The 21,253-nt window shown below is 36.7% G+C and overlaps 1 protein-coding gene and 1 pseudogene across 1 annotated transcript in view; one reads left to right on the forward strand and one right to left on the reverse strand.

The window, feature by feature from the left end:
• HMCN1 (hemicentin 1) overlaps positions 1–21,253 on the reverse strand; it is a 465,407-nt gene that overhangs the window by 402,978 nt on the left and 41,176 nt on the right. The gene's annotated exons all lie outside the window — the stretch shown is intronic.
• LOC122212535 lies at positions 2,285–2,440 on the forward strand (annotated as a pseudogene).

A 21,253-nucleotide genomic window follows, 5' to 3' on the forward strand; every position in this document is an offset into this window, starting at 1 on the left:
GACAAAATACACGTTCTTTTTTTGTTCTTTATTAATAATGAGGTATGACAAAAATCAACAATGCATCCCATAAAGTTTGGAAGTGTCCACCAAATTTTATCTGATAATCAGTTACTTTCAGTTCACACATAAAAAAAATGACAGTTCTACCTAAATGTTATTAGGTAACAATGACATTTTTACTATTTCCTAAGGTAAAATATTTGACCTTCAACCTCTCCACTTGATAATTGTGGAATGGGGAGTGCAAAACTGTCAGCTGTTCACTTCATAAGTATATTTGGGGGATTGGATTACTAATTAAAAAATACTTTGAAAATATGATACAAAATATTATAAATTCTACTATAATTGTAACTGTGAAAAGCATTTTAATGTCTTTAGAATAAGAAAGATGTAATTATATCTCACACACTTTTCTCATACCCTAATCTAAAGCTAGGTAAGGGAAACTCAACAGTCTACCATAAATTTAAGGAACATCTACCACCATAATAATTTTTCCCCACTGAAAATCTAATCGAAATGATTCAGGGTACAGTTTCCAATAGAATCTATCAGATGTACTATTCCTTCCAGATGCTAGGCTCATGCATTTCTAACCAATCATAACAAGTCAATAGGGAAATAGTATAGTTAAAAAAACAAAACACTAGGTCAATAGACATTACTTCAATACGATGCACATTCTTTCCAAAAGCAGGAATCTGTAGACTCACCATAACACTCTAAGACCCCTCTGAAGTTTAGAGAGCCGGGACTTAGGAAGACTATTAAAAAAAAAAAAAAAGAAAGAAAGAACTGCTACAGTCAGGACAGGAAACAATTAAGGCATAAATAAGAATTTTGGCAGAATCAGGTCAAAGTTAGGACACATTTAAGAAATGCCCTAAAGGTGAGACTAACTGATGAATAATGAAGTAATGGGTGAAAATGAGAGTAGGAAATGTATTTGATGATAAAATAACCCATTTTCAAGCACATGAAAGCTTTGAGTTGAAAGTCATAAAAGTGTTTTTAAACATTTACAACCAAATTTCCTAAGGACTTTGGGTTGTGGGGTTCCATGGCCACTCCTGAAATCTTCCAGGAGGTGAAGATGTACTATGAATGTGAGATCAATCAGCCTTTCTTTTTCTTTAGTCAGTGAAGCACTCTTATGATATTCACAAGAAAAAGATCTAGATATTTTAATTTAGGTAATAAGCATTCTGGAAGACTGTCAAACAGACAACAACTCAGTAAACATCAGAATCACGGTGACTTCACTTATAATGTGAAAAGCAGTCAAAGTTTCAGTAAGCAGATATTAGACCAACTGAGGGTGTGTTAGCATGATTTTTGTGATACTCAATGGCTAATTATTAGTGTTACTCACTTTTGGAATTATATAATGTACAATATCATACTTTCATTACTAAAAATTTACTTTGAAAGCATAGAGTATATGGTGTGCATTCTTTAGCAATCTCAATTTTCAAATGAACATAAAAAATACATTGGCTTTGGGGCACCTGGGTGGCTCAGTTGGTTGAACATCCCACTTGGGCTCAGGTCATAATCTCACTGTTCCTGAGTTCAAGCCCTGCATCTGGCTCTCTGCTGTCAGCACAGAGCCCACTACAGATCCTCCCTCTCCCTCTCTCTCTGCCCCTCCCTGCACTCTCTCTCCCTCTCCCAAAAATAAGTAAGTATTAAAAACACACACACACACTGACTTGCAAACTCTTGTGACCCACCTGGTTCAGGAAGTGTGGGAAGAGATAAATAAAAATTATGTCTTTTTTCTGTATCCATTCATGTATCTGGGGCTCCAACAGAGATATTTCAAAAATAAAGAGAAAGAATTTACTTCTGTTGACAGATAACTTAAGAATCCAAGAAGACTTATTCTGAGGACAACTACTAAGTGATAGCCAAGAAGCAATGACTAAAGTTTGCTGACTCCCAGAACCTTGGATCAGAAGGAAACTTGGATGTCATCTCTTCCATCTCCGTTTTATAGATGACAAAGCTGAAGGGTGGATTTACCCAACTTTTCACAACTAGTGGGCATCACAGGAGAGGGTCAGAATGCTTTAACATAAATGAAAAAGATGGGCATAAAAAGCAGTGTCTGTAGTATAAGAAAATTTTAAAACAACTGGAATTCTACTTAATTCTACTTTCCTCTCTCTAAGTAGGTATGGATGGACTATTCAAAAGTACCTTTTCTGCCTCATCCTTTCTCCGTCTCATTCTTTTTATTTATATATTTTAATTTATTTTTAAATGTTTTTATTTGAGCTTTACGCAGTGGCAGTATCGTAGCCAACGAGGTTTATCCGAGGTGCGATTATTGCTAGTTGAAAACTTTTCCCAATGTTTTTGAGTAGAGTTGACATACAATGTTATATTAGTTTCAGGTGTAAACATAGTGATTCGACACCTCGGTACGTTTTGCTGTGCTCTCAAGTGTAGCTACCACATGCCGCCATACAACGCTATTACAGTACCGTCGACTATATTCCCTGTGCCGTATGTCTATCTCATTCTTTAAATGTTGGAAGAACATTGCTGCTAGAAATCTGTATTTCAACTCCTTTTCTTTTTCCCCACCCCAAATTCTTTTGGAAGGTAAAACTGACTGGAAAAAAATGTTACCAAAAACAAAAATAATGGATCTTTCAGTTTAAATGACCAGATGTTGCCTCCATTCCACAGATAAAATATTCATCTTTGTTTCTATAGACTTGAGTTACAAGAATAAGTGTTTATAATGAAATTCCTTTATAGTTATAAAAATGTCTGTCTTTCTATCTATCTACACACACACACACATACACACACACACACACTTGAAGAGGATTATGAAAGTTAAAGTATGTGTACAGGAATTTAGCTTTCTTTTTATTTCTTATCTCATCATTTTTACTCTCCTAAATCATTTCCTCCTCATTTCCTTGGTTCTGCTAATTTTAGTGAAGGCACTTAATAAAAAGGGCATTTCTTTTGTGTAAAGGTCACTTTGGGGGTGCTAAGAAGTTCACAGAAAATTCTGACATTCCTCTTCCTAAAGTTTGGTGCAAATACGCAATCAAATTCTAGGAAACAAAAAGAAAAAATGAATTCCAAACATGCAGTAGGAGCCTTATTTTCTGGATTATTCACTCTCTCTACTATATATATTTAAGATTGATCTCCTCTCCCTTTCCCATTAGATTTTTTTTTCCTGCCGCTTTTTTTTAAAAAAATTGAGGTATAATTGACATGCAACATTATATTAGTTTCAGGGATACAACATAGTGATTCAATATTAGTATACATTGTGAAATGATCACCACAATAAGTCTAGTTAAGAGCCATCCCCGTACATAGCTACAGACTTTTTTTTCTTGTGATGAGAACTTGCAAGATCTACTCTCCTAGCAACTTTCAAACATGTAATACAGTATTATTAACCAAAGTGGCCATTAGCTCTTAAATCTTTCAAATTTCTCAAATTTAAACAAATAGAAAAACCACCTCCCTGTGCCCCTTATTCTCCTTCACCACCTATTTTCTCTTCTCCTCTATACACAAACTTGTCAAAATATTTGTCTATGCTCACCATTCCCTCATCTCCCCTTGAAGCCTCAAATTTTAGCCAAATTTGGCTTCTTCCTCCCAACACTTCACCAAAAGAGCTCTGGGTCAAGTCACCAGTGACTTTCATCACACACTCAATCAAATAAGCGCTTTTCAGTCCACATCTTGAAAGATCTCTCAACAGCATTTGGCATGACTCCCTCTATCTCGAAGCACTCTCTCTGTCCCTAGTGACCTTGACAAAATATTGTCCTGATTTTTTCCCTCCTCTTTTATCATTGTTTCTGGGTGTCTCCATTACATGTTCATTCTTCCTTACTTGGCCAGTAAAGATTCTGCGGTTCTTAAAGACTCATCTCTAGGCCACCTTATTTATAGTTTCCCTAGCTGATCTCATCCATGCCAATGAGTTCAGTTCAAACTTATGCAATGGTGACCCAGAAATGTACATCTCTAGTCTACACATTTACTAAAATGTCTCTATGTTACACACGGTTCAATATGTAAAAGAAATATTTATGATTTACCTTGCCCCTCAATCTAGTTCTCTTCCACTGTCCCTCATCTCATAAAATACCTACATTCATCCAGCTGTACAATACAAAAATTTAGGAGTTATTTTTTAGCCCCTCCAGCCTCATTCCTCCATCACCTAAACCATCGCCAAACCCTATCCATTTTGCCCACGAAACAACTCTTGAATCTTTCCACTTTTCCTTATCTCATCAACCACCTTAGTCCTAGCAGCTATCTCTACCATCTTTTATGTCTTAGAGGATCTAGGCTATGGCAACAGTTCCTAACAGTTCTTCCATCAATTACTATGAGCTCTTCTCAACTACACTCCCCCCCAGGGAGCCAAGGCTATTTTTCTAAAACATAAATCTGGTTACATCATCTACCAATTAAACCTTCTAGCAATTTCCTACTGTTTTTAGGATAAAGTTGAAGCTCTTAAAGCACTGACTAAATACAATGTCCCTGCATGATCCGGCTTCTACCTACTCCTCCAGCAATTCCTAATTATTTCCATATCTTTCAGCTTCTCTTACACACCTTTATTCAATAGGACCTTTCCTTTGTGTCCTTACTCTAGAGGGTTCTTCCTTCTACCCTCTTTTCTGGTTAAGTCCTATTCCTCCTTGGCATTGAATTCTGCCTTCACTACCTTGAGAAAGTCTTGCCTGAATGCCTCAACTATATCATACTCTCTAAGTTACATTATACATTTTCAACTGTTTGACTATTTAATCAATTTTGGTCACTCCACAAGACTGTTAGCCAAAGGGAGAGGGACTTCATCTGTTTTTGCTTATCAACCATCCCCATGCCAAGTGAGGGCCTAGCACGTTATGGAAGCAATATTTGTTGAATAAAAGAGTAAATGACCAAACTAGAAACTCAGAGCACTGAACTATCAGAACAACCTGAAGTTTCTGGAAAATTCAAGAAAAAAAAATGGGAAGAAAAGTGTATCCAGTCATTTGGCTGTTTTTTTTTTTTTCCAAAACATTTCTTTTTTCTTAGCACGCAAGTGATAATATCTTAGCCAACTGGCTTTTTCTATTTCGGCACTCATCACTAACACGAATCATTCTGAATTACTGACCAAACTCTAACCAGGCAAGCCTTTCATAGTAGCGGTACATGATTTCCATTCAGTAAGGAGTTGTCCTACTCAATTCAACTGAAAACAAATATCGTCTCCTGTCTACCAAGTATTCACCAGATGCTATGCCTCTGTGCCTATTTGTTTTGTTGCAGCGATTGTTTTATTTTTAAATGTTTCCAAACCAGTTCATCTTTTGCTTTGTGCAATGTAGTTTATTCTCCTAGCAGCCATACAAATCTGCCGTATTTTCCACAAAAATAAAATAGAAAGAGAGGTTATCAAATATTCATGTCTCACTCATGGCCTAACGTATTTTCAGTAGGTGACACTTACTTTCTCTTTAACATAAACCATTCATAAAGAGTAGAACATTTCATAAAATTGGATACGGTTAATTCAAATACTTTGACACACGGAAATTTTTACTACAAGCTCTAATTCATTTGCAAAACAACAGAAACATGAAATAACTAAAGTGGTCATTATTCCATTTATAATTATTCATAAGATTTCCAACAATTTAACAAGTACCTACTATGTAATAGGTGCTTATCACTAATCTTTAAAACAACTAATATTATAACAAATATAATATAAATTAGTCATACTTACAGAAGGAAAAATCAAAGCTTAGAACTGTTAAAGTCTATACAGATGAGGATGATATCTAACACATAGTTAAAAATAAGGCGCCATAACTATGGCAGGCATCACTAACATTATTCATTATTATTCATTTAGTCAGTCAACAAATATTTAGTGAATGTTTATTATATGATAGACCTTGGGATACAATAGGGAACAAAACAGACACAGTCCTTCACCTTCATTGAAGTTACTTAATGTATCTTTTTTTTTATTATATGTTTTTAAATTTACATCCAAATTAGCATATAGTGCAACAATGATTTCAGGAGTGGATTCCTTAATGCCCCTTACCCATTTAGCCCATCCCCCCTCCCACAACCCCTCCAGTAATGTATCTTTTAAAACCTGTAAGAGGAAGAAATCAGTGTTGCAATTTAAAAGGGAACCCCCCCACCCCAGGGCATCTGGGTGGCTCAGTCTTTTGACTCTCGATTTCAGCTCAGGTCCTGATCTGAAGGTCCTGAGATCTCCTGAGTTAGGCTCCACTCTGGGTGTGGAGCCCACTTGAGATTCTCCCTCTCCTCTCTCCCTCTTCCTCTGCCCCTCCTCTGCTCACACTCTCACTCTCTCTCCCCCACCAAAAAATAAATAAAATAAATAAAATAGAAGGGAAACCCCAAAACCTCAGTTCTTTAAGTAGTTCTTTTCCTAAGTAGTTCTTAGTTCTTTTTCTAGGATTGAAGAGGTGAGAAAATTCTTATTTTTCATATGCTGGACATGTTCCTCTTTATGACCTATCAATATAAACAGAGATCACATCTTTTTCTGAGAACTTTAGGCAATGAGGAGGGATCCCCACACTCAAGACATTCCTATGAGGAGCTGTAAAGTAGAATTTGGCACCCAAATGCTCATCATGACTTCTTGAGTTGCGTCCTTGGCATGAGGGCACCAAATGCAGTATGTTACTACAAGGTCATTTCAACAGTCAGAAATTGATGATTTGTAATACAACCAACTCAACGTGCAGCTCCTTGGGGGGAAAAAGGGTTTCTCTTGGGAAAAGATTCTAAAATGATTCTTTAATTTATTTTTTTAGGATTCTGTGATTATATGAAGTAACAAGATAAAAATGCACATTTCTTGGACAGCCAGGAAACTGAAATATTTGGATTGGCAACAGAAAGTTATAAGTAAGTCAAAGGCACTATAGCTTCTGTCAGATAGTGGCCAATTACTATGGGAAAGAAACTTCACAATCTCAATTATGACCACTCCTACCTTTCAAAGTCTATTTATTTGACATTCAGTCGTGGGACCATTTTGTATAAAGTTCAGTATGGAGCACGCTTATTAAGGTATGCTTACTTCTTTCTAATGCAACGTACACACACATTATTCCTTCACCAGAAAGCCAAGATTTCTAGCTGCTCCCCAGAAATAGAGAGTGGATTCTAATGGGAAATGGAAACAATTTCAGACCAATATAAATCTTCCAAACGTTAAGGTTCTAATCTAAAAATTCCTGCTAAGGTTCTAATCTAAGAATTCTAAATATAGTGGTATTGCTTTCATTTTCCTTACAAAAGTCATATTTTGGCCATATTATTACAACACTTTTTTTTTTTTTTAATCAGTGTCCTGCATATACATTGAATAAGGCATGACTAAATACATCATCTGGGTCTGGGAATATGGCTGCATTACAAACTTGTTAGAGTGTCCATGCTACAGCACCCTCCTTTTAGAGGGAGAAAACAAAAATGACAAGAATATGTATCAAATAAAGACAAAACACTGGATCATTGAAGCAAATAATAACACTTCCCAGAGCTGCTGAGTTATAAAGAAGTCTCACAGATATCAAGAAATGGCATTGGTGGTGGTAAATTAATGTCATTAGAGTCAGAAATTATTAGCATTTGGAATGCATAGGTTTTACTTTTCTAATTAAACACAGTTAATGGCTCAACTTTTTTTTTTTTTTTTGTGGCTCAACCTTTTGATAGTTCTCAACAAAAACTTAACATACTGGTTCTGAACCAACTTTTAGGTCTGCACATAGACCATCTGCACGAGACACTCCAATCAGTAAATATCTCACATTACATGCAGTGATTCTCAAATGATGGAGAGAAAGAAAACGTAATGCTTAACCCTCAGGTGGAGTGCACCAGAATCTTCCTGGATGTACATATTATTTGAAAAATGTCCCTCTAAAACCTGGATGATTTTTTAAATGCTTTCCTTTCCCCTGTTTATTTTTTTAAGTTTATTTATTTATTTTTTGAGAGAGAGTGAGTGTGTGGGGGGTGGGGGGCAAAGAGAGAGGGAGAGAGAGAGAATCCTAAGCAGGCAGTGCAGAGCTCAATGCAGGACTCGAACTCACAAAATGTGAGATCATGACCTGAGCTGAAACCACGAGTCAGACACTTAACTGACTGAGCCACCCAGGTGCCCCACCCTTTCCCCTGTTTAAAAAATTACTAATTTCAATATTTGCTATCACTATTCTTTTGACATCAATCAGCACTTAAAATGTTAGTTTAAGCAATTCTTAAAGATTTAGACTATACGGTCCATTCAAGCACAAATAATTGCTCGTTATTAGCATGGTGATGGCCCTTTACCAAGAGAGCCAACCAATGTTATCACTATCTTCTAAACTGTCCTTCTAAAATAACTTCTAGGGGTCCCTGGATGGCTGAGCCGGTTGAGCTTGAGTATCTGACTTCAGCTCAAGTCATGATCTCAGAGTTCAAGAGTTTGAGCCCCGCATAGGGCTCTCTGCTATCAGTATGGAGCCCACTTTGGATCTTCTGTCTCCCTCTCTCTCCTCCCCTTCCCTCACAACCTCTCAAAAATAAATAAACATTAAAAAATAAAATAACTTCTATTGTATATGTTTTGAATTGTTGTTACTGCTATTTTTTCATATCTATTTACTCATTTTTATACCTTCACTGCCTGGAACACACATTCCATTTTATACAATGCATTTTATAAATGTTTATTCAATTAGTCAATCCATCTACCCATCAGCACTCTTCACTCTCATCTGGGCTTATCCTTGGGTGAAGCATATCCCAGAGCAAAAGAGACTAAATCACCTATTCCAAGCTCAGGATTTACATGGGTTTGCTTGAACTATTTAGGATTGTCCTCTACATTTATGATGTATTAAAAATTACAACACTCAATCTGAATATATGAACCAATCATGGCTAATTTAGTCCCTCTGAGTACTCCAGTTTTGTTGTTTTTTCTTATACAAAGACATAAATATACTCAGGAAGCTAATGGTTCAAAAATTACTGAATAAAATCAGCAAAAAAAGTATTTTGAAAAAAAGTGAATTCATCTGGTTTTAAGCATTAATTAAATTTTTGTTTCCAAACAAGAGGTGTAACAACAGTTAACTGTAATGTCCTAAGTCTCTTTTCTAGCTTTCTTGACTACAGCGTAAGAAAACTGCAAAGACCCTTGGCCAATGATTTGGTTTAGTAGCTACAGAACACAGTTTGTACTGACAAAATTAGAACATTAGTAGGAAAGCAAACTGGTATCCTGTCTCTTGAACCACATAAAAGCTTACACAGCGTTATGAAAGGAAAAGATAGGATAAAATAGAGAGGGAAAGGATAGGACCTGAGGTCCCCAGGTGGGGAAAAACACATATAAAACAAGGATCCTTGACTATGGTCCATGGGCATTCACTTTCCAATGTCCCCTTCTCTGCAAAGAGAGCTTTCATACTTCTCTGATCTTACACTCTAATAAACTTTTGCCTGCTGCTCATTCTGTGTTCACCTCTTCATTCTTCGAAGCAGCGAGACAACAAATCCAGGTATTGAGGTAAAAAATCCTGCAACAGCATCAATAAAGTTAAGATTTAAGGCCAGATGTGTTTGTGTCCACTGAGTAGCACTTAATATCTATCTATGGGCTAAGGGGAAAAAGGCTTCTATGCAAACCAGCTGTGCCAACTAATAATAGCTACAAAAAGTAAATGGATAGAGAATTGAAGACATGCTCATAAGAGAATACAGAATAATTTTGGGAATGTAATCTGGCAACCAGAAAAGGCTGAATTTTAAAATAAGGGTTTATTTTAAAAATATCTTCAATGATAAAGATAAGGAGTTCAGAGATTATGAAAAATGAAATTCTCAAAATCCATTTAAATCTCTGCATTAAAGACATACAGCACACTGCTTTTTTTTTAATTTACTTTTGTTACAAGAAATCTTAACTCTCCCTCCTTTCCCAAGCCTGATCTTTGCAAATCTTTCTAAATAATCACAATCCCCCATGTTTCTGATTTCAACTTTACATTTTCTTCAATCCTGTTCTGGGGTTTTTGAAAATTACTTCCATAAAAAGTTAAGTTTACCACAAAGACATCTCTTCTAAGTGCAAATGGGAGCATGTGCTACTTCATCGCCCATTTTTTCCTTGTTGGCTCTGTCCAGATAACAGAGCAGCGAAACCTCCCTCTTACACTTGCACTTCTTAACACAATGCACATCACCCCAATGTGTGTGGCCAGTTAACATGAGCTCTTTCCACTTCTTTTCTACCTAAACATTTTTCTGATTCTTACCATACTTTCCTTCCTTTTTGTTGTATTCACATAATAGCAAATATTTATTGAAGGCCTACCATGCGCCAAACACTACAACAGGCATGAACAAGATGGAGTCTCTGTCCTGCAGCATGCCGAGAGAGACAGATATGAAAAGGAGCTGTGGATTCCAATATGATAAATGCTCTGCAGGTGGTAAAGGAGCTCACAGGAGCAGCTCCCATATCTGGGGGTCAAGGCATTTAGGTCTAAGTGAAATCCAAAATATGAGCAAATATGAGCAGGTACTTCTCAAGCATGACATTACCACATCCATAAAGATAGATACTTGGAACTGGAAAAGTATGTTTGGAAAAGTCTGAATAGGATAATATGGGAGGTGCACATTTTATGATACAGGTAATAGAAATAAATGATGCTGGACCTTACACACCACCCTAGCCTCTCAAAAGAAGTAAGTGAGAAAGGGCTTCTATGTGATGCCAAGGACTTTCAGAGGAAAAAAGTTAACCATGACTTCACCTCACCCAGCAGAGTATCACCTCAGCAGAGGGCATTTGGGAATGTGTGGGGCATTTTTTGGTTAGCACAGTGGGGAGTGCAACCAGCAATTAGTGCCTGGAGGTCAGGAATGCCAAATATCCTGCAATGCCTGGAAGAGCCCTTCACTAGGAAAAATTGTCCAACCCTAAATGCTGATGGGGCCCCATTGAAAAAGCACTCCTCTAGGCCTTCATCAAGTCATCAAACAGCCCTTCCTCTCTTCTCTTCTACGCCTCCGGATATGGAGGCCTACCAGTTAAATAAGGTGCCCATATGCACTTATTAAGAATCACACTGAGAGTCTGAGATTCCCACCAAATTTGTCTTATCACAAAGCTCCACAAGAAGGATAAAGCAGTGGTATGAAAATCAAGCATAAAGACAGTGTTCTGGAAAGAGTCAGTAGCATCACAGTCTACAAAAAAGGGAAGGAGAATGAGACTGACCAAATTACTGTTTGCTTTGGCAACAAGTATGTTGTTGGCGACCACTGGAGAATAGTAGCTTTATTACAAAGAATACAGGAAGGGGTGATTAGGAAGTGGAAATTTCGAGTAGGTTTAAAATGTGCTTTCAATAAATTTGACAACGAAGGAATGCATGATATTAAAGTAGCAGTTTGAAGGAGTTGTTAGGTTGGAACAGCAAGTTTTTGTTCTTACTGTTTTTGTTTTGATCAGGAGACTTCTTAGGGTGTGGGTGTGTGTGTGTGTATTTCATGAATGATAGGAGGAACTGTCTGCAGGGACCAATCGAAAAGGACTGAAGAGTGTCTCAGAGGAATGGAACCAGAACAGATATTTTTGAAGAAGGAAGGATCTGACAAATACTCAAGTACCAAAGGTCTTTAAAACAGAAAGACTGTTTAATGTTGCAGATCCCATAGTTCTTAGCAGGTAAAGCCCAGAGAAGGACAGAAAAAAGAAGGAAAAAGAAAAAAGAAGAAAGAAAGAAAGCAAGAAAGAAAGAAAGAAAAGCATAGAGTTAATGACTACACTGGTAAGAAGTAAATTCAGAGATTGTCTCTAACTCTGGACCAGAGGTGTCTTGCCTGAGCCCACAGGAGCTAAGAGGTACCATATAAAATTGCCTCTGCCAACAACCAGGGCAGAGTCACTGAAATTATTAAAAGGTCATCACAAGGTACCTCTAGTGTAATCACAGGGCCACAGTCACAGAAATAACCACTTAGAAACGTGGTAGAGAAAATATCTATGTCATATGTCATTCAATTGCTACAACTGGTGGCATAACTCAGTTAAAAGCTACGACGATATTCCTATTGTCTAAGAATTACAGTATTATTTTACAACATCACAAAGTAATCAAGGTGTATGACATGCTTTATAATTAGTGTAATCAATCATTCTTTATTATACCATAGTGAGATTATGATGATTTCAAAATGTTACTTAAGCATACTGAGGTCCGAATACCATGTCATGCTAAACCTCCCTGGAGTTTTTGCCAGTGTCTCTGTGATTACTAGCTTGTGTGATTACAAAAACTACCAAATTACTAAGACCCCAACAGCTCACTGTGTTCTCACACACCCTTGTTCCTTCCCTTAACTCACAGAAAACCCATTCACCCAGCTGCCAAAGCTAGAACATAAAATATGTCTGTCAAGTTACATTAATAAGGTACCCTGCTCTTTACTGCTTTTTATTGCTTTATAGATATCAGTGGTGGAAAAGTCGTAACAAATACTATAGGTGAATTTTAATTTTATTAAAATAATTTAGAATTCTTTGAATTTCTAATGAAAACAAGTGTTAAATGTTTTTATTTCTCTGTCTCAACATGTCTAAGAAGCTTTATTTCATAATTTTTCAGAAAATCTTGGGTTAACCAAATATTTTGAATTTGTTGATTACATAGGTATTAAAAGGCAAATAAAAATAATAAAATCCCCATGATTTCTTCAAGCTAAGTATGAAACATTTTTAGTGAATTACTTGAACGATTTTTTTTCTGAAAAATATTTTTTTAAATCTCCATTAAAAAGAAAAATTGCATTTGGGGGCAAGATCATTTCCTCACAAAACAAAACAAAAGCTCTGTTCTTCTAAGAGCAGACTTGGGCATACCAATCTACAGCCCAAGCAAGCTCAGGAAATGTTTTAATGATATTCCACTATCCCTTGAGACATTTAACTTCAGCTCATGAAAATACCAGTGTCTAAGGGATGAAAATTACAATGGCTCCCTACAAAAGCCCACTCTAAACTATGGGGCTAATTTAAACAATATGGCAAAACTCCAACCAAACCTCTAATATAGATTAAAGCATCTATTACTTAAAAGCTGGTTTGTGTGTTTATCTGTCAATAGTAAATTCTATTTCAGGTTCCACATGTTTTACATATTCCACAAAAATAAAAGAAAACCATCATGTATTCTAATGTAATATTAATTTTCACTACCTCTCTCTCTCTCTCTCTCTCTCTCTGGGGGGGGTTGAGAAGTGAGGAGGAGGGAAGGCTGGGCACAATGTCTCACATATGTGTGTACAGATATGCTGAATTGAGTGTTTTATAATGTCACTCAAATAAATGCATAGACGAAACTATGTCCTCTTTAGGTCCGCTGTGTTGGCATTAGAGAAATGTCAAAACTTTGCAATAATCCTCGAACTCTTTTAAAAACAAAAATCAAAATAGAAGGCAATATCATACATTTCAAACTCATGAAACCAATAGGCTAAAATCAATTAAATTTAATTCACTGAGTAATGGCTTACAGAAGAGAACAAGCTAAGGTGATTTTTAATATAGACAGACTTCTACTCTGGATAACAGTATTTGAAGGTGAGTGGGAGAGAAAGGTTTAGTATATACTAATCCAAACATATATTCTAAATCCAAATGCTTGGGCCAGAACTCCAGCTTCCACTTTGCTGCTATTTGGCCTTCAGTAAGTTACTAGACCTCTCAGAGCTTAACCTTATTATCTGTAATATGATATATGGTATAAACAAACAAAGACTACCTCACAGGATTAAAAGAGAAAATGCATGTAAGCACAATGAAGTTTAGTTTCCCTCCTTCTCTCTTTCCAAACATTTGCTCCTTCTACCCCAAGAAACACAGGTAAAATATATTCTAGCATTTTGCTAATGGAGGATTTTGGTCAAAGAGAGAATAAGGACTTGCCAAGGAGAACTGAAAAATGACAACGGCCATGCTGAGGATTCTTATGATTTTCTGTACTCTTTGTTCCCACAATGGTGACACTCTCCCCAACATACTTCCCTGTGAGCTCTCAAAATCATGGCAGTTGATTTTGCAATGTTAGCATACCACGTGCTTTGGTCAAGTGGGCAACCCTGGGCGCTGGGTGCGCTCCTGCCAATCTCTCCGGACTCTAAGTCAGTGTGGCATGCACCTACTGATCCCCAGTCTCCCAGCCCACAGTAAGAGACCGAGCCAAGCTAGAATTTAAAGCACCTTCTCAGAAGGGCATTCTGTACTACCATCCAAGCCCAATCTTAACCTAATTCTTCTCATATGGGATAAAGGGAGTACCCCAGAAGGTACATCTTTTCCATCTGTCTTTTAGGCCAATTTTTCATCAATAAAACTTACATTTAACATGGTGCTCCATGACCTTTTCTCTCTCCTACTCTACCACACACATGCACACATATACCTCATAGGTTCAAATTTAAAGGGACATATTTTAGCTGGTGACATTATACTGAAACTGAGGACGAGAAAAACAAAACATTGAAAAACAAAAAGTCATCTCATGTTGCCAGAGGCAAGTCAAAAAAGCATGTCCCTTCATTCCATTTAACTTTTAACAAGCCTGAAGGGGGAAAGGTTCCATATGCAATGCTGGCAAATGTAGCATTAGGGTGACACATGGTATACGATATGATGATGCTAACCACAAATGGGTAATTAGGCCATCGCTATGGCCCAAACCTAGATGCTGGGAAAAATTCAATAGTATTAATTTGGTTCTGCCATATTTGATTTATGTAAAAGCTTCATGCTGGCTTGGTATCTGGAAATGTGTCCTTCTTCAAATAGTTTTAACATTAATAATTTGCAGATTGAAATCTGTGGTTAAATACATTTTTAAGAGGGTATTTGCAGCTAGCAAAGGTTTGCACAATGATACATTGCAACTGCTGGAACCAGACTGAGCCATAGAACAGATTTCCAAGGAAGTCAAAGAAAGCCAAGATGCAAGAGAACCCCAGATGAGGCAAAGAGAGCCAAGACGCCATTTTTAATACAAAGCCCAGCCTCCCTTTGCCCATGTGCGTTTCATACTGAAACAAAATTTAAGATTGTTTCTTACTAGCCAAATAGCCCTCTACAAAGAAATAAGTGACAAGAGAAAGGAGTAATTGTTAACGGGGGAAAAAATAAGGCTAAATACAAAATAATGGGCATGAAGAGAAAACACAGAAGAATATGCATAAACACAAGTTCCAAATACTATTTTCTGCATTTCCATGGAAAACCTCATGTTAGGGAAAATGATTTCTGGGCCTTCAATTTGGAAACTAAAAGAGGCCTCTTTGGAGCCAGATAAATAACAACATCATCATGATGTTATAAAATCACAATGCATTCTTTTTCTAAAATACCTCAAAATGTCTTCCAGACATCTTTGTGTTAATCTACATGGGCTTCCCTGACATGCATATGCAGCATTTTACTGATTGAGGATTTCAATTACAGAAAAAGTAATGACTTGCCAACAATAGCTGATAAGCAAAGACAGGATTAGGCACCAGGTCACCCAATTTATATAACAGATTTCTATCCAGTAGGCAATGCTGTTTTGTTTTATTTTATTTTATTTTACTTTATTTTATTTATCTGTATACCCCACATGACACTTAAACTCACAACCCTGAGATTAAGAGTCCCATGTTCTACCCACTGAGCCAGCCAGGTGCCCAGCCAATGCTGTTTTAAAGTCAAGTATATTCACAGTAGAATTAGTTAAAATACCATAAGTGAGGAGAATATATGTGTTTTTAAAACATCCCACTAAAGAAGATGAATCTTTTTCAGAACTCTCCTAGGATTTGTTCATGTTAATAAAGTATTTGATTTTTAAGGACAGGGAGTCTCCTATTAGCCACAGACATGATGGTATTTGTCATGCTGCAGAAAAATTCTCCATATTTGGCTTTCAAAACAGAACTATTGGACTTCTGGGGCAAGATGGCAGAATAAAGCCAAATTTGGTTTTAAAACATTTATCTGCTTTGAGAAATTATATATATATATATATATATATATATATATATGATTTTCTGGACTCTTTGTTCCCACAATGGTGACAATGGTGAAATATATATATATACATATATATTTAAAAATATAAAAAATGAGAAATATATATACATATTTACAAATATATACATACATATATATACATACAAATACATATATATATATATATATACATATATATATATATATATATATATATATATATATATATAACACGAAAGGGAGAAAGACTCTGAATTAGTTGAGTAATTTTCAGTATTTTCTCTACTATAAATTGGCTTTAAAGGAAAACTAGTAATTTAAAGCCAGGTCCCAGAATCTTCCTTCCTAAAAACCTAACAAATGAAGAAAAAAAAGAAAAGAATTCATTAAAACTAACCAAGAAATATATCAAATGAAGTAGGAGGCACAATCTTAATGCCACTTTCTTTTCAAGAAACGCGGCCAGAGGAGAGAGAAAGTGAAGATTCTAGAAAGTGGCTCAGTCATCCCAAAACACATCCTGTGTACACCAGAACAGTGAGGAAGAGAGGTGAGTAGACAACATTCCCAAGTTTTCCACTAATATTTCCAATTATGTTTTAAAGAAGCAGGCTGTGCAATATATATTGATTCTATGACCAAGCAATTCCAGATATTTATTCAAAAGAAATGAAAATATGCGTCCACAAAAGGACTTGCATAAGAATATTTAGGAACTCCTGGGTGGCTCAGTCAGTTAAGCATCCGACTCTTGGTTTGAGCTCAGGTCATGAACTCATGGTTTCATGAGTTCAAGCCCCACATCTGGCTCTGTACTGACAACACAGAGCCTGCTTAGGATTCTCTCTCTCCCTCTCTCTCTACCCCTCCTCCAATTGTGCTGTCTCTGTCTCTCTCAAAATAAATAAATAAACTTAAAAAAATTTTTAAATATTTAGAATACCCAAAAACAATAAGCAATTCAAATGTCCATCAACAGAATAATGGATAAGCAAATTGTGGTATAAGAGTAAGTCTAAAGAGTAAGACATGATGCATGACTGCATTCTTACATGAATTTTTAATTGGCTATGAGAAAACATACTTTCAAAGGCAATGCAGACCCTATTTTTAACAATAAACAATAATACAAAAAAGTGGAGTTCACCAAATAAAAGCAGCAATTATTGAAAGAAAATCTGTATTCTTATAAAAAGTGAGTATTCTGCCAGGAAGGAGATAAAAGAAAAACAAGCATCCTAAACAGGCAACCAGAATATGTGCCATTTATATTATGCAATTTTTATGTACTCACGCTATGTTATTCTACAATAAGTAAGGCATCTGTTGATGCTAAAAGCTTATATATATTTTTCCACTCTCATAATGACCCTATTTATTTTACCAAGCTTCCAAAACAATTTACCTCCAGCAGAGCTCTAATGCATCAAGCTGCATTCTTACGGAGATTTTTTTTTTTTAATTACAGAAAAAGGAAGACACAAGAATGTAATTGCTAAAAAAAAAAAAAAAAAAAAAAAAAAGAAGAGAGAGAGAGAGAGAGATGTTTATTTCTTGTATTTACTCCACATGACAGTCTGGCTATTTTTACTGAGTGAAGACTAAAAAAAGAAAAAAAAAACTATACAATTATAGATACTGAAAGTTAATCCCCACCTGAAGGGCATGTTCATCACTTGCCCATGTGCAGGAAAATTCAATGACAGCAATTGACATTCCTCCCTGAGTGAAGAAAGCGAATGGCTCCTGAAAACAATCTAATTAGAATGCAGAAAGACAGCTCTGCTCTCCAACTATCAAATACACAAGAGACAATTTAAAGGTTCATAAACAACCCTAAGAAGAAAACTAGAGTGAGCTTACAAAGGATTTAAATATGAAAACAATAAACTAGACCTACTAATAAATACAAACAGGAAATACCAACGGCTTATCACCTAGTAAACCGTATGCTTTGAGCCATGATTTGGGTCAAATAGAAAAACAAACACAGACTTCACAGCATTACATTTCAACATATAGAAGAGTCAATAAACCCGAAGGGAAAAACAACTTCTCTATACAGCCCACTGCTATTAGCACTGTCAATTACTACAGTATACAGCAGCAGTTGAGTAACACAGCTGACCTCTTTTAACAATGTTAAAGCTTTCACCAACCCGCCTAATAAACACATGTTCCCAATAACTCCCCCAATGAATAAGCCCCTTTCAAAAGAGAAACAGGATTCATGAACACTAACCTCTTGATTAGAAAGCACATACTTAGCCAGTGGACTGTGAAGGTCCCCCCCACCCAATTCGCACGCTTCAGGCCACATTCACAATCAATTAGTTACATCAAATCCCCTTTTGTTTCCCTCCAGTGACTTTTTGCCACCCTGTTATTTGACTCCTAAACAAATGCCTCACCTGGCTTTCATCCAGATTCCCTGCCAAGCATGCCCCTCCCAGCCCATATAGAGCCAGCCCATACAGATGTGAGTAGCCTACTGGAGCTAGAGTTTCTACATCATATGGTAGATTTAAAATAATGTTTTTAAAATAATTCCCCAGGGAAAATGAGGAATCTGTAATATTTAATTGAAGAAAGCTCACTTGTTCCCTTTCTTGTATTCTTCATGAAGTCGTGCCGTGTCTCTTTCTTTCATATAGTCCAGAGCTGCTCCAGGAAGAAGAGCGCATTAGGCTGAGAAGAGGTATCCAGGTTATAATCTCAGTTAAGTCATTAACAGCTACCTTGCCTTGGGTATCAGCCCTTGGCACCTCTGAGGCTTTGATTCTTCACCTACAAATTGAGTGAATTTTGAAATGGAATAATGTTTCAAAACGTTGTTAATTTGTGAAACAGAGGACGTCCAAGAGGTGATCTGTTCACTTTCAATTACTCTTCATCCCACGCTTACTTAAAAGTGTTCAAGCCCCAACACCGCCCCATAATCCTCATCCCTGAAAGACTGATGGCTAATGATCCATTCTAACCATTCATAATTTCTAATGTTTTCTTCAATACCCTAACTTTCAGAATTTATCTGACAATGTGATGCTCAATAATTTCAGCAGCATTTCTTCCAGCATTTTCAATTATTCCTTTGTCAGTTTACTTTTTATTCCATTCCTCTTTCCAATCCCCAAGCTTGGATTAGCGTAACTATTTTTTCTCAAAAGTCATTGAGCATTGCCTGGGGAATCACATAAATATGCTAATGGCTCCATCACAAATTTACGAGATTCAACCCCAGCTGCTCAGCAATCCATTAATTCATTTCTCCTCTGTTCCCCTTTTCATTGCCCAAAAGTACTTATTCCAAACCTTTATCACTCACATCAAGCACTATACTCCCTGCTTCTTCCTCATTCTCAGCAGACAGTTGTCAGAAAAAAATAGAAGACTCTAGCCAAGAACTCCTTCCACTGCCCTCCTCTTCATTTGTATTATTTCCATTTGCCCTACTGTAGCAGACAAACTATGAGTGCTGCTTCTTTTCCAAACTGATGCCATCCTTCCATGAATTCAAATGCAGCTCTCCACATAGCTTCCAAAACCATCTATCAATCACACCTTCCTTTTATCAATGTTTCTCTTCCACTCCAGAGCCTTTTTTTCCCCTTCTGCTAGCAATCTGTGCTCAAAACTCATCCAAAGTTCAAATAACAAACAAATTCTCTTCCATTAGACTTCTTTAATTTAGAGGAGGTATGGGAAATAAATGTAGTTTCTAGTTGAGCATCTGCATCCCAGTGATGATTCCACAGCATAGAACAAAAAGCACAACTTTTCAGTAGACAGCATGTCATCTCTATCACACATCATTTCTCACTAGGTTCAGCACTTAGCTTTTCGGACTCCTTTCAGCAAGACTTACTAAATCTTCCTCTTCTCAGACTCACAACTGAAGAGCTGTGTTCTAAGATTCTACTTTAATTGCCTTTCTTCTTGCTCTCTAAGCCCTACTTGGTTTAGATCATCAGTTCCACAACTGGCCCTGTCCCTCTATATGAACTCTCCGACAGCTCTAACTCCAGACCTAACCTTTTTGCAAAGCTCCAGTATCACATTTTCAACACTTTACTTAACACTACCATTTGGAATCATTCATAAGCAATTCAACATGGCCATATCACAACGTTTTTCATTGCAAGTAATGGGAAACTTCTACTTATCCTATCTGAAATCATAAGTAAATTCACAGCCCCATGTAACGAGAGACAGCAGGCTACAGACAACTGTTAGATGTGCATCAAGACTCTGGATCTTCTTTTGTGCATTTTTCTTGGCTCTGCCCTCTTCTGCGTGTGGGCTTCATCCTCAGGCTGGCAGCTGGTAGATGCAGCAATTCATATTCAAACATAAGATCATCCGTAAAAAGAAATGTTTCACTTCCTTAAGAGGAAAATTTTATTTAGAAGTCCCACTGAATGAGGTCCATGCTTATTCCTAAACCAAACACTAGCAAATGGAACGAGATTACCATATTTAACTTAACAAGGTTTTCTAAGCCTTGGAACTATTCAGATTCAGGGTCAGATAATTCTGTATAGTAAGGGCTGCTCTATGCACTACAAAAAGTTTAGCAGTATTCTTGGCCTCCACCTACTACATGTCAGCAGCATTCCCCACTTGTGACAACCAAAAATGTCGTCTCCAGACATTGTCAAATGTCCCCCGTGGGGGGGAAAATCACCCCTGTTTGAGAACTGCTGAGTTAGACAAACCATGATATATCCTTAAAACACCAATAAGGGCCATCTTCTCTTAAGAAAGAAGGTAGGAAATAAATGTTGACTAGGCAATCAGTAGTAACCAAAACAATGTCCAAAACAAAACTTGTTTTCTACTCTCTACCTCCAAAATATATTTCCTCTCTTAAATTCCCATTATTGATTAACATATCATGGTCTAGGTACTCAGTGGCCCCAACCAAGAATCTTGGAGTCATGTTGACACCACGCTTATTGTCAATGCCCAATCGACAGTTCCTATCGATATTGATAATGAAGTATCTTGTGGCTCTGTTCTCTTCTCTCATTTCCACCATGACCTAAATATCTCAGTGGTCACCTCCTCACTCTGTGTCCTGCCTCATTGGCTTTCCTACAATTGGAGAGTTATCTT

The sequence above is a fragment of the Panthera leo genome, chromosome F3, assembly GCF_018350215.1.
Source record: "Panthera leo isolate Ple1 chromosome F3, P.leo_Ple1_pat1.1, whole genome shotgun sequence".
NCBI lineage: Eukaryota > Metazoa > Chordata > Mammalia > Carnivora > Felidae > Panthera > Panthera leo.